We start from the raw sequence: 13,874 nt of genomic DNA, 5'->3' as shown, positions 1-13,874 counted from the left end.
TCTGCTCTGCGAGTGGTCAGGGTGGGCACCGGCTCCAGGCTGGCTCCTCATACCTCAGCAGCCAGGGAGGGTAGGCAGTGTGCACAGCTGTCCTCTGAAGCAAGTAAATCCTGGGGATGTGGGCGTGGGTTTGGGGCTGAGAGGGGTTTAAGTCTGGGGGTGGGGTAGAGGTTTGGGGTTGCGAGGAGTTATGCCTTGGGGGCGAGAGGGGGGTGGTTTGGGGCTGAGAAGGATTTAAGTCTGGGGGCTGGGTGTGCCATTTTGGGGTTTAAGCCTGGGGTTCGGCGTGTGGTTTGGGGCTGAGTTCTGGCACCTTTTTTTCCTAGAAAAATAGCACTGGATCTGACTGTGTGATCATCTTCATAGAGGTCAAGACTTTTTTTTTTTTTCCAAAATAAAACCTGTCCAGCTTGTTTGTGCTTGTGATTTTCTTCATTAGTGCACTGTGAGCTTTAGGCTGTAGTCTGCAGTATAGCTAACACGAGAATCTTGTGACCAATTTTTTGGTGTACGTTGAGCCTGCAGCAGGAATGCCTGAGCAGTTTTTCCTGTGCTCTCCCACACTTGTCATTGAGGATCTTAATTTTCAAAGGACATTGTTCTGTTGCCATTGACAGCAGTTATTCATATATTCACCAGTTGAACGACGGTGGGCTTTCTCTTTCCTTTGGTAAGATGGCCTCGTGATAGTCTTGTTCCTGGAAGATTGGCTGGTAAAATCTTTACAGCTACAAGTGGAATGACAGAAGAGAAATATCTTACGCTTACTCAGACATTAGCCCATTGAGAGAACTGCAGTCAGCTATCTGAAAACCTCCTTCTCTGTAACTGGCTGTCTCTGTATGATCTCCCTTCAGTGATGCTTACTTTTCCAGAGGATGCTGCAGAATCTGCATGTCAAAACCACCATGGGCACCTTCTCAGGGGAATCTTCATGCAAGAAAAGGGAATAATGGTATTGTTGCCAGTTTCTCTGTTGCAGGAAGGTGGTTCCTTTGCCCCCCCCGCCAAGTTATTAAATATGCCCTACACATACTCTTTGAAATGAGACTCCTGGCATGCCTTGTGGAAGTATTGGTAGGTCATCCAACACATTAGTAGTGATATGCTGTGACAATACCTGAATAGAAGCCAGTGCACCTATGGTATAGAATTTTCTAGTCAGCATTATCTATCAGGGTGTGTGTATATATGATTTAATTCATCTGAGGGAGTTGCCAGATGTCATTGCAGAACCTTTGGCCATTACCTTTGAAAACTTGTGGAGATCAGGGGAGGTCCTGGATGATTTGGAAAAAAGGCAAATGGAGTGCCCATCTTTAAAAAAGGGAAGGAGGACAAACCAGGGAATTACAGACCGGTCAGCCTTGCCTCAGTCCCTGGAAAAATTATGGAATTACTAGGCAATCTTGGCAACCTATTGCCATGTCAGCAAAAGTGTCTTACCACCTTTTTTGACAAATCTCCCATGAGATTCTGCTTCAACAAGAGGTGCAATCTCTTATTATGCACCATGTACAGGAGATTCCCCTCCACAGAGGTAGTGGCGTTGTTTTTAGCTACTTAAGAGGGGAGGGATAGCTCAGTGGTTAGCACATTAGCTCGGTAAACCCAGGGTTCTCAGTTCAGTCCCTGAGGGGGTCTTTTCAAGGGTCTGGGGCAGGTTAGTTTTGGGGAGAAATACCTCAGTGGTTTGAGCATTGGCCTTATAAACCCAGGGTTGTGAGTTCAGTTCTTGAGGAGGCCTTTTAAGGGTATGGGTTAAATAGATTTAAAACAAAAATCTCTCAGGGAGGGTGCTTGGGCTTGCCCAGAGGGCATGGGACTAGACTCAATCTCTCAAGGTCCTTTCCAGCTCTGAGATACTCATATCTCCATATATCATTTCTCACTGCCTAGAAAACAATATTAGATCGCAGAGTTCTCCAGACCTCTATCTAGGAAGGTCAAGTTCACACCCATTGCTCCATGCCTGGATTTCTCTCAACCCAAGGATGTTCATTTCCACATTGTGATACAGCCATAATGCAAGTGCTCCCTGGGGTTTGTGTTGAACAAGAAATGCTAGCGATATTGAATCTTGCCCTTTGTACTTCCTACAGCACCCTCCATCTTCTCTAAGTATGCAAAGCCGTGTTGTTCTATCTGGCTGGAAAAAAATCCTTCCAGAAATAGCCTGTGCTCCTTCTGGCTTACACAGAAGAATCTAAAGGGAAAGCTGTGTTTATACAGACAATATCAAACTGGATTGCCCAGTGCATCATGGTGGTCATATTACCAGCTAGTAGGTGTGCAGCTGCTCAGCGGAGTAGGTGCTTGCTTCATCAGGGCACAGTCCACCTCCGTGGCTTTGCCTAGTGAGCTTTGCAATTCAGGACTTTGCAGAGCAGCAACATGAGCATCCATATGCATATTTATGAAGCACTGTGCATTAGCGTAGGCAGCCATGGACAATGCAAGATTTGGAAAATCTCTGTTTACAGAGACTTCTCATATCCACTCCCTGTAGGGCTATTGCTAAAGAGTCCTCTAACATGGCATATGTGTGCAAACTTGCACTGGACGGATTACTTTCCTGTAGAGTAACTGATGTTCTTTGAGACGTATATTTCATCAACATGTTCCACATCCTCATGGTGGTGAATGAAAGAAGCCTGTTGTCTCCATCATTTATACCCTCACACAGCACATGAGGAAAGCGAAGGGTGCATGTACCACTCTGATAGGTACTGTTGAGTAGATAATTCTCTGATGCACGCACAGCAGATGTGCATTCTCCTACTGCAGAATACCTGCGTGAATTACACATCTCAAGGACCATCAGTACAGGTAAAAACTTTATTTTTTTTTTCTGAGGCACTTGATTTGCTGAGATAAAGCTTGCGTCAGCCAGAGATGAACTACTTCATAATGGAACAATGGGAAGTTTTGTGAACTGTGCACTAGATTCTCAGAGGCCCATGGATGCTTTCTAGTTAGCTCTTAACCAGGTTTATGCCCTCCCTTCTGACAGGATAATCTGTAAAGAGTTGTTTTGGTAACCCCTGGATGGCTCTAAACTAGATGCTGCATAGGCTAAGCCAGCTGTCCTTGGGAACACTCCAAATCCCAACACTTCAATTTAGAACTCCTGTCTTTGTGGGCTGGGTGGCAATTTAGTTCGTCAGTCTCTGTTCACTTCCAAGGTATATTAGAGGCAGTAGATTTTTTTTTCTTTGCTTAGAAAAGTCTTTCTAGCACTCAGCTTCTTGCAAAAGTTCTGTTGTTGAACTAATTCTCTTTACTTATTGCATCATGTGAATGCACCAAAGCCCCCATAACTGTCTGGGTCCACTGTACTTGGAGGTGTACTAATGTGTAATAAGACAATTTTTGTCTTCAAGAACTTTCACCCCAGTTATTAGTGTTTGGATGTTAATAGATGGGCTTACACATGTGCTCCGTCCTAGAGCTTCTTTTTTACTGGTAGAGGAGGGGTTATAAATCCCTTCATTCCCTACTGACGGTGAACATTTGTATGTAAATGGCAGGGAAATATCTTTTCCTATCTTAGTGACTGTACTTGAGGTACACCAGTTTGAAAACCTTCCCAGTGAACATTTGCAGGCGAACATTTCTGTCTAGGGCTTCTGGTTTTTATTTAACATGAAAAGGTGTGTTTTTGTTTGTGTACGCTTGTGCCTGAGAGACCTGTTTCTGGGCCCGACTAGAGAGAGGGTATTTCTGGACGTTCTGTTTACCTGTTTCTTTAATTTCATTTTATTAATAATCCTGAGCCACAAGGGAACAAAGCATAACCAGCATGTCTCCAGATTTTGGTGGTGATGGTTTTGCTAGTGGGTGGAATAGTGTCCCTTCCTCAGTCTGGAACTGAAGGAACTGAACTACAGAGAGCTGAACCTGAGTGAAGGAAAACACATTGTCTTTTTGATTCTCAGCTCTGAAGAGAATTACATAGTTTCTCTAAACAAAGCCTTGCATTCGGAGCTGTAGGGTTCATATTAGTTCAGAGTGCTTGCTTGGCAGGAGAATATCCACTAGTAAAAGAAGCAGAACACACCCTCTTTCATACAATACTGTTTGAGAGGATGGCTTTGTAAATGCTGTAGCAATGTGCATGTATTAGTGAGGGGCATAATAGGTTTCAGTGAAACTGGGAGATAAAATGTGCTAATCTTGTATATTAAGCAGTCCTACAACAATGAACCTTATAATGAGACTGTTATTAAATCTTTTCTTCATTGGCTTGAGTTCAGTAAAAGCAGCTCTTCTCAGTTTGGTGAATCTCAGGCCAGTTCCCTGAAGACAGCACTAACTTCGAGGCCTTTGTCATTCTGAAATACCCTTCTAAATTACAGAGATGCAGCTGATGCATGTGGCAGGAAAGTGAGTCCCTAAAGTACTCTGGCACACAAGATTTTTGTTTAAAAAACGCAAAATTGGTAACAATAGTTGTACAGAATTTGTTGATTTGACCTCAACTGCCTTTCAGAAGAGAGCGCCTTACATTTCCCTCATGAACAGTGTTGCTAACAGATTGTGTTCTAGCAAGGTTAGAAAAACTGTCAAAATAGCAATAGTGCTAAAAGGAAAAACAAAATTAGCCAGAATGATCTATGATTCTGTATAGTTATAATGAGAAAGGCATGCAGGCTGGAATTTCACCAGGCTGCACGGTACCACAAGAAAGGTAGGATTTCCTGGTATACCTTTTGTTTCTCTTTATTCTTTTCTAGTAGCAATCCTTAGTACTTTTCATCCAAGGATTGCAAGACAGAGGAGGGCTCAGATACCCATTTTACAGATTGGGAATGATATGCTTAAATTATTTGCATCTGTTTAAGAGCATCCTGATAAGAGTTTACACTAGTCAAACCTAATTTAGGCAGTACAGGCTGCAAGAAGGCAACTGAGGGAGCTGACAACAAACAAAAGATTTAACCTTGATGACGAGGATTTAGTTGCAGCAAGGAATTGAACCAGAAATCTTTGTAGCTGAGCAGAGTGGAGCTGCCTGCTTGACTAAGGAGAATTTGCATTTTCTCGATGATGTCATTTGTATTTAAGGTCCAAAAATTTTTAGCCAGAGTCATCAAATAGGTATAAAATTGTGAAGAGAGCTGATAGTTGCTCACAAGGAAGCAACAAGACCTAGAGCACTGTGTAGTCCATTCCATTATTAACCAGGACCAAACCTGATTACCTCTGATATAAAATGAGCTAAAATGAAGTATTTTGTGATCTTGCATTCTTCTTCTCTGCAAAACAGCCACCCTTTTTCTTAGATATGTATATTTTTAAATTCAGGTGGAGGTCCTGTAGCTACCAGGTTTTGCAGCCCTGGGGTCTTCCTTGTTGCTACATGGAGACCTTTCCCTCCCAACCCCCAGCTTCTCCTGAAAACAGCTGCCGCCCAGTTTACTCTTCATCCTGTTACATCTCTCCCATTAGTGTGCCTTATGGAATATGATGAGAATCCCTCTGCTGTATCAGATATCTCTTTCCCACCACAGACTAAAACCACCTTTTCTTACCTCAGACTCCTTAAAGGAGCTTTGTTGTCAAGTTAGAGAAAAGAATGAAGCTGTTTGAGTGTCAAGTAGTATTGGTATGACGTATAGCTTTAATGTAAATAGTAACAGTTGCTACTATAAAAGGTTATTTAATTCCCACAAAAGTCTCCAAATAAACACTGAACATTTCTAGAGATAAGTATTTTATATTATACCATCAATGACTCTGAACTGAGGGGAACAATTTTAGGTAGAATGGCATTAGGAAGATTGCACAGCTGTCTTGCATGTGTCAAAATGAGTTATTAGACCCTTCTATGTGACAAAATTAACCTCTGGGTTTGACACATGATCTAGTCTTTAAATTTGGGAGGAATGTTGTGGGTCTTATAAAATTAGTAGTTAGCCTCTTGTAATCCCTAGTAATGGCCACTAGGGGGAGCATTAGGTTTATTTTTCTGCTGTGTGGCGCTGACCAGTGCTTTTGTCATCTTTGCAGATGCACATATGGTAGAGTATTATCATTTTATGGTTACAATTATGAGCAATTTGATAGAAAATGACAGCTAAATTATGCAGTGTTCCTTTTATTTGTTTTAATTTTACACTCTAAATATGTAGAAGGAAAAAATAGCTTTGTGTGTGTGAGGGGGGTGTTGGGAGGTGCAGTACTCTCTTCGGCTTTGAATTCTTCCAACACAACACAGGTTGTTTACTTTTTTACTACACCCGTTTAAGTGTGTACAGCCCTTCACAGATGCTGAGACTATTTCTGGGGAGAAATCATGTTTTACTAACTCCTCAAGGCTCCCTGTCAGGAGGGTCATACATCTAACAATTATGGTGGACAAATGCACGAGTAATAGAGTCCTTGACCGTTTCCAAGAGAAACTGCATCCAGTCAACTCATATAATGGCTGCACGGCTTGAGGAAATGCCAAAGGAAATTTGTATTTCCTAAAATCAATATGGAGTTTGGCAAAGCTTGCTGAATGGACCAGGTGCAATCGCATCTCTCTCTCTCTTCTGGCCCTTGTTTGAACATTATATGCGATTTCAATTTTTAAGCCAAGAATGAAACTCCTTTGCTGCATATGTTGGAGCTAGCAATTCTTATAAAAATGTTTCGTATTGTGTGCATTCTGACTAATCATTTCTTACATGGTGTCTCTCTCCATGAGACCTGGACAACTTTTACTTGTGTATGATTCATTCCTCCTTTCTCTCCTTGGGAGAAAGTTGTCTGAGCAGTTTTAATTTTTGTTTATTTTTATTCAGGCCTATTGTATGTATTTGGGAGGATGTGTGCATTTCACATTGAATGAAAAACGCAAGGTTTGAGGTGACATTTGCACATACTGATCAATGCTCAACTGGCATATAATAGTGTCATGCATTTGATCTTTACCCAGCTTTAGGGCAGGACCCTATTGAAGGCAATCTGTCTACCTTGACTGGCACATTTTAATTCTTAAGACATAGTGGCGTAATTCTGAGCACCTTACTAGAGCAAATTGCTACTGAAGTTTCTGATTTTTCAGATTAAGTAGCTCATTGGTCTGACTTCTGAGAGTCAGTAGGTTTTCTATCTACTTTGTCCATTTAATTTTAACTCTGAAAACTTAGTCTGTTCCCTTTGTCCTGATGAGGTGATCTTTGGTTTGTTGATTTGCAGATGCCCTACATTATAGTATATTATTTCAGTGTTTTCAAATTTATTTTCAATGCGTACTCAGGAAAGCCATGAAATAAGCAAAATAAAATGGCTTGGTAAATGAAAATACTAATTCATGTAGATCTGTCACTGTAGCTCCTGTAATTTTCATCATCTTTGTAGAAATACATCATATTGGTACTTTGACTAGTATAGGAAGTTTAGTGCTTGTCATTGCTTTTTAAATTAATTTTAACAATTACTGTGCAGGTGTTATGGGTGGAGATGAAAGGGAAACTGCATGTTTAAGTTACTCTGGACTTATTGATGCCAGATGGGAGTAGAAGAGATTTGAATCCAATATCTTACATATGCTGCCTGAAAGCTCTAAAGGACTACCCTAGCCTAGTCCCTATCTTTGTTCTGAACACTGTAGCTCCTGCTTAAGGTAGGTAACCATAACTTAACTAATTTGTATGCACAATATGAAGTCTTGGCTCCCTTCAAAGTGTAATCAAGTCATGAACTAATTATGATACCATATTCCCAAAGAATGTAAATTTAATTTCCCTTCAAACAGAACGGGAATGTATTAGCAGTTGCTTTATATGAAAGGTATATCATTCAATAACATAATGATGCTTCACACAGGAGTGAGGTTCTTAACTTCTGTGGGCACCATGACCTTTATCCTTATGTGTATTCCTCTTGCATCTTAGCTTAATTTATTAGCTACTGGTTAAGAGCATAAAAATAATCAAGTGTGAATGAACCCTGGGCATCACACTATGTTATACTTTCCTTTCTCCTCCTTGGTGCTTCGAATACTTGTTTCCTGATGATCTCAAGACTCAGGGAAGTTTTGATGTGAACTGAGCACTCTTCCACAAGCATTCAGGCTTGCTCCAGAACCCTGTACACAAACACATACACATACACATATGGTAACAAAGAGGAAGCCGTGCTAGTCTATACACTATCAAAACAAAAAGCAGTCAAGTAGCACTTTAAAGACTAGCAAAATGGCTTATTAGGTGAGCTTTCGTGGGACAGACCCACTTCTTCTGAAGAAGTGGGTCTGTCCCACGAAAGCTCACCTAATAAGCCATTTTGCTAGTCTTTAAAGTGCTACTTGACTGCTTTTTGTTTTGATACACATATAGTGTGTGTGTGTACACATATATATAATATATAAAAGGGCATGTAGAAATTTTTGTTGCAGCTTCTTAACCTGATTGTGCCAGACAGTCCGCATAAGCTGAGTTATATAAGAACCAGTGAGGTGAAGCTGTTCATAAAACATTTTATTAACTTCAGACTTCACAGCATCTTCAGAGTTCAGGTAATAAAGCTACATGAAAGTTACCAGGCTTCACCTTTTCACATAACAATAATTCACATAGGTTCAAGCCACTTCTTTATGCTGTGACTTTGAAGGCCTAAGCAGCATACATTGTGATCAGACTCTGCTTTGTGGCAATGCATTCATAGTGTTTCCTTTGTTTTGAGGTGAGCTGAACCGAGCATGTAAGGGTGCAGTGGTGGAGGATATATGTGTGTATAATACCTATATTTCAGGTACGATTTGTATGGCAAACTAAATCACTGAAGAACAATGTGATCTAATTAAACTTAGGGCTTATCTACACTGTGCTGCATTATAGACTATGGAGGAGGGAAGTTGAATTGCAGAGTGCATCACAGTCTGAATTTGTACTGCCTTGTGTGGACCCTGATGATGCGAACTAAAAGGTGCACCTAGTTTCAGTTAACATAGTCCTGTTTGAAGGAAGAATATATTAATGTCAACTAGGTAGCTCTTAGTTCATGCTAGCAGGAACCAAAGGGGGCAGTTAAAGTGCAACATTTTGGTGCACTCTGGAATTCACACCTCCTGTATTCCGGCTGTGGTACAGTTTAGATACAACCTTACCCTTGCTTAGAATCTTAGAATACTTACATGTAGATTCTAATGGTCTTACAATATGGTTATTTTACAAAAATAAAATGCTAGTATTGGCTGTGGCTTTTAATTCGTGAATAGGTAAAGCCATATCCGACTGGTTCTTAGTTTGCTCTTGGATAGGAGGAAGGGAGAGCCTCCTGTTGGAAATGGGGTGGCCTCTCTGTCCTTTCTTTGCCTAAGGAACGGTGTCTTTTTTCTCCTCTCAATATACAACGTATTTTGTACTACTTCAGCAAGAGAAAGTGAAATCTTTTATGGCCTGCTTTGTGCTAATATGTCCAAAAATGTGCTTGGATCACTTAATTAAAAACAAAATGTGGACTTCACTTCACTTCAAATCCATCTCACTTTTACTGGAATTTAGTTTGTTTAGGTGAACATATGTATTCTTGCAGATGATTCATGAACTCTTGCTTTTTTTGGGCATTGTGATTTTTTTTGCTATTATAGGGAGTGTTAAACTTCTAAATGTCAATTAAGCCTTACATAAAACTTTTTTTGTAGTATTGTTCCGAGATCATAAGCTGAATTAGCTGTGGTAGGCCACGTGTAAATGTCCAGTGTTGGATTTGAACAGCTTAATGACAAAATTTTCATACTCTCAGGCTTCTGAGTCAATCATGACTCATTTCTGAAGCATGAACATTCAAAGGCAAGAGCAGTGCAAGAGGAGGTCCTAGGTTAGTGCTGATGTAGCATGCCAGACTGAAGATCTTTCTTTGTGCAAAAGAGCTACAGCAGCCTAGTGGTTGTGATACAATGCCTGTACTGCACCAATCTTCTGCCTCTCTGATGTGGTGGGAACACCCCTAGGAGTGAAGGGGGTTGACCCTCTATCAGTCCTTTTCCTCGGGGCTCAGTCCAGATTTATGGGGCTATCTATACACTGGCAGTGATTGAAAAAAAAATGCATTATCCTACACAAAAGATATATGTGCCGGCAAGCCTCCCCCATACCCTGCCAAGATCACAGGCTCTGATGCCCGCAAATCCCCTTGCCCCCATCCTAACTTTAGAACGGATTAAGCAGTCGTGTGCGTACTGTAACGTATCAACTTTGATTTAAATTTTAAAAGCTGATGATATATTTCCTGTGTGTTTCCTTTCCCAGATTCACTCCTTTTTCTTCTTTCCATAATAATCTCTGGATTTGCAGAAAATCCCACAGGGTTTGGGGCTGCGAGGAGGAGGGGATGGGCTTGGGTGTCTCATACTTTTTATAACAGGTTGGAAACCTACAGTCAGGGAATCGAAGTGACAGATTTGTAAATAAGGGTAGAGCACTAATCTGAAGCACAGTCTGCCACATCCATCCTTTGTCATCTTGAGCTGACACTTTCTGTGTCTCAGTTTTCCATCTGTACAATGGGGTAATAGTCTTGTCCTACCTTAAAGTGGTGTTCTGAGGATAAATGCATTAAAGATTGTTACATGCTTGGCTACTAGGGTTATGGGGGCATTATATATGCCAAGAGAGAAATTGGCCCCTTGTCATTGGTTTATGACTATAAACTGATATCAATCAAAATTTCATCTTCCCTTAAAAATAGCCTCCTGAAAATGTTCTTTTAGAATGGAAACTTCCCATGGTTGCTGTCAAGCTTGCACCACCCTTCTGTTGTTAGGAGAGTGGCAGGGAAAAGCCTCCGGTGATGTGCGTTGCTGCACTGCCATGTCCCCAATGTGTGTGTGTGTGGAGGGGGGGGTGGCAGCATGCAGAGCCACTGTCTCCTCCTCCACCAGGGTCCATGCCATGGGCATTTCCAGATCAGGGACACCTGGAGGATGGAGGTTCATATTGACTGGCAACAATCCCAGAGGCCCAGCTGCGGGGGACAGTTTGGAGCAGTGGGTGGTAACAGTAGGCCTGCCCCCAATCTTGTACGCCCGTTTGCAATAAAAAAACTTGGCAGGGTTGGGGTTGAGGGAGACGCATATGGCAAAGGTCACCATATTGCCATTTCACTCACCACATCTTGTGCTCCTGGAAGCATGTCTGTTTTTGGTCCCCAGAAGCATAATGCAGTCCCCCTTCTAGACAGTCTTGTTGAGCAAGGTCTTTGCTTCCAAGAACCACAAATGAACTCTTATCTGTGACTTTTTGTTTCACCAGATGAATCCTATAAAATACACAGGGTGTCCTGATAAAACATGAACCTTTCAATGTCAGGACTTATTGCTGTACAGTCTTAATACTGCATTGACAAACTTTTCTATACATAACAGATAACAATAATTCAAGTGTTAATTTTTTTGTGCAACAAATGAGAATATAGTTCAGTGAAATTCTAAGTAGCTGTAATCAGATATTTAATATCTTGTTAATCCAGTATTTGGACTCTTGAACTGTTAAAAAGGATGTGATCTTTTATGAGCATTTAGCTGTGTTTCCATTCTAGGATTTGTACTTCTGTAGATTTTCTTGCACCCCTCCATGAAATTGGTGACTTTTTTCAAAGTAGACTGTGAAAGTACTTTATCAGCCTTCGTGTCTATGTAGGTACTCACAGCTTCTTCATCTACATTGTGTGTGTGCTCTTCCCAATTAAATAGTGCAGGTTTGATTCACATTTGTGTATCATGTAGAATCTTGTTAATTCCTACAAAGTAAGATGGTCTTACTTAATATTGCAGCAAATGAAGTAGCTTAATAAGAAGTAGTACAGCTAAAACTCAGCTACATTTGTCTTAGTGGATGAACAGAGAACACTTTAATATACTTTTTTGTTTCATTGCTTATTGGTTAATTCACAGTGAATGTCCCTGGTATTGTGTGAATGAACAAAGTTTTATCTTGTAATGCAGGGGTTCCTAACCACTCTTACAATGTGAATGATATTTAAAAAAGCTGAAGTCTCATAGATTTCTTTCCTCTCATTCATGCATATGCAAATAATCACCCTTCTCATTAGTGAACACTCAGTATCCTTTCAACAATGCCAGCCATTGTTGATATGGAGAAGTAATGTTAGGGAAGCAAGTCATGTTTTTCGCTCTCCTTTAATTAAGTGCATCAAAGTTGCCAGTGGTCCATGGAATGCAGTTTGGGACCCCATAGTCTAATGCATTTATGATGTATTAGTTCCACTAGGTGTGACTTACATACTGTCATTTTCATGTTTGACATACAGAACTATGTGTATTGCGCTGGCAAGAACAAGGGTAGATACGCCTTCCCTACGTGTACCCCAGAGCCATCATGGTATATGTTCCAGTCACCTGCCTCAATAGGGAACAGTAGTACTGGGGTAAAGTCCTGTTGTATGAGGAAGGGGCTGTTGAAAGCAGAGTGAATTAAGAGGGACATAAAAAATGATAAAGATAAGAGCTGTCTGTTTTTATATTCTGCCACATAACATGGGTTTAAATGAATTTGCCTATAATTTGACTTCAGATACTGACATTTAACTCTTAGGCAGTATAAATGTACTGGCTGCTTCTACAGTAAAATTCATGCCCTGCATCCAGGCTAATATGTTCACGTACTATAAACATTACTGCCTATAGTTACAGCCAGAATAAAAAATTCCTTTTATATACATCATAGCTGGCAGAGACTCCCGAGACCACCACAAATCACGCCAGCCTTTTGGTGCTTTCTGACAACATGCACAGAAATGTAAAACTGCTCGAGCTTCAGATTGACTTAAAAAGCAATTAGCTTATTTAAACCATTGTTTGTACCCTCCTTTATTTTCAAGATGCTGAGCAAAGGTGTTTTAGATGCTCTCCTTATTACTTTAACATTAGATCTTAATAACCTCTGTTTCTGCTCCCTCCCTGGAAAGCTTTGCTCATCCCATTTTTGGCTCTTTTTCTTTTAAAAGGATCATAATGTGGAATAACAAAGCGGTGGGTTATTTATGCAGCCATGATTGGCAAAAATGATTGCTACATGAATTTGCCCAGAAGCGATGATTAGATCATAAAAATGTTAAGGAAATCTGTAACTCCAACACCATTTTATATATTTGAGGAAGTTTTTGTTCCCTACCTTAATTGTGATGACTTTATGTTAAAGTATTTATTCAGAGTAATCTCTTTGGACTTTGAGCCCTTATCGGATCAGCATGCATAATTGAGATCAGGGAGGGGTGGATCGTGGTGGGGGAGGGTGAATAAATGGTTTATCATGCTAAGTGAGCAAGGGAGGGAATTGCACAGTGACAGGGAAGGAGTAGATTTATCTTCTTTTGGAATTTCATTGCTGTAAGCGAGGCAGGACACTATTGCTAATATATTTGCAAATACCACAGTTTGCTGCTTTGCCAGCTCAGTCCAAGAATCATTGCTCATCTCCAAAAGGCCTATAGTCCTGTAACTTTGGCTATGTTTATGATCCATCAATAGTTTAAATTGGGTATGTGGATACCAAATCCATAGCTGTACCTTTTACCATAGTGGGCTGTTTGCCAGTTGGCTATTGATGAATAAAGCATTGAGTGCCGTCCTCTATAAAATACAAATAGGACCACACATGCAAAGAAGATGGTAACTCTACTAAATGAAATTAGGAATGTTAACCAGTAAACATGAGGCTTAGCGGTATGCTTATTGGTTAACCGGCCCTCACCAGTTAACTCCGGCAGTGACCAACTGAACCAGGCCAGAGCAGCCCCAAACTTGTCAGGCCAGATGGCAAGACCACACAGCTGCAGTGGGGCCAGTAGCAGGACTCAGGGGCTGGCCAGTGAGGTGGGTGGTGGGATCTGTGTTAAAGCAGCTAACTGGTTAATTGTTC

Source organism: Carettochelys insculpta, chromosome 5, assembly GCF_033958435.1.
Source record: "Carettochelys insculpta isolate YL-2023 chromosome 5, ASM3395843v1, whole genome shotgun sequence".
NCBI lineage: Eukaryota > Metazoa > Chordata > Testudines > Carettochelyidae > Carettochelys > Carettochelys insculpta.
The sequence above is the reverse complement of the archived record's forward strand: the minus strand, read 5'-3'. Positions refer to the sequence as shown.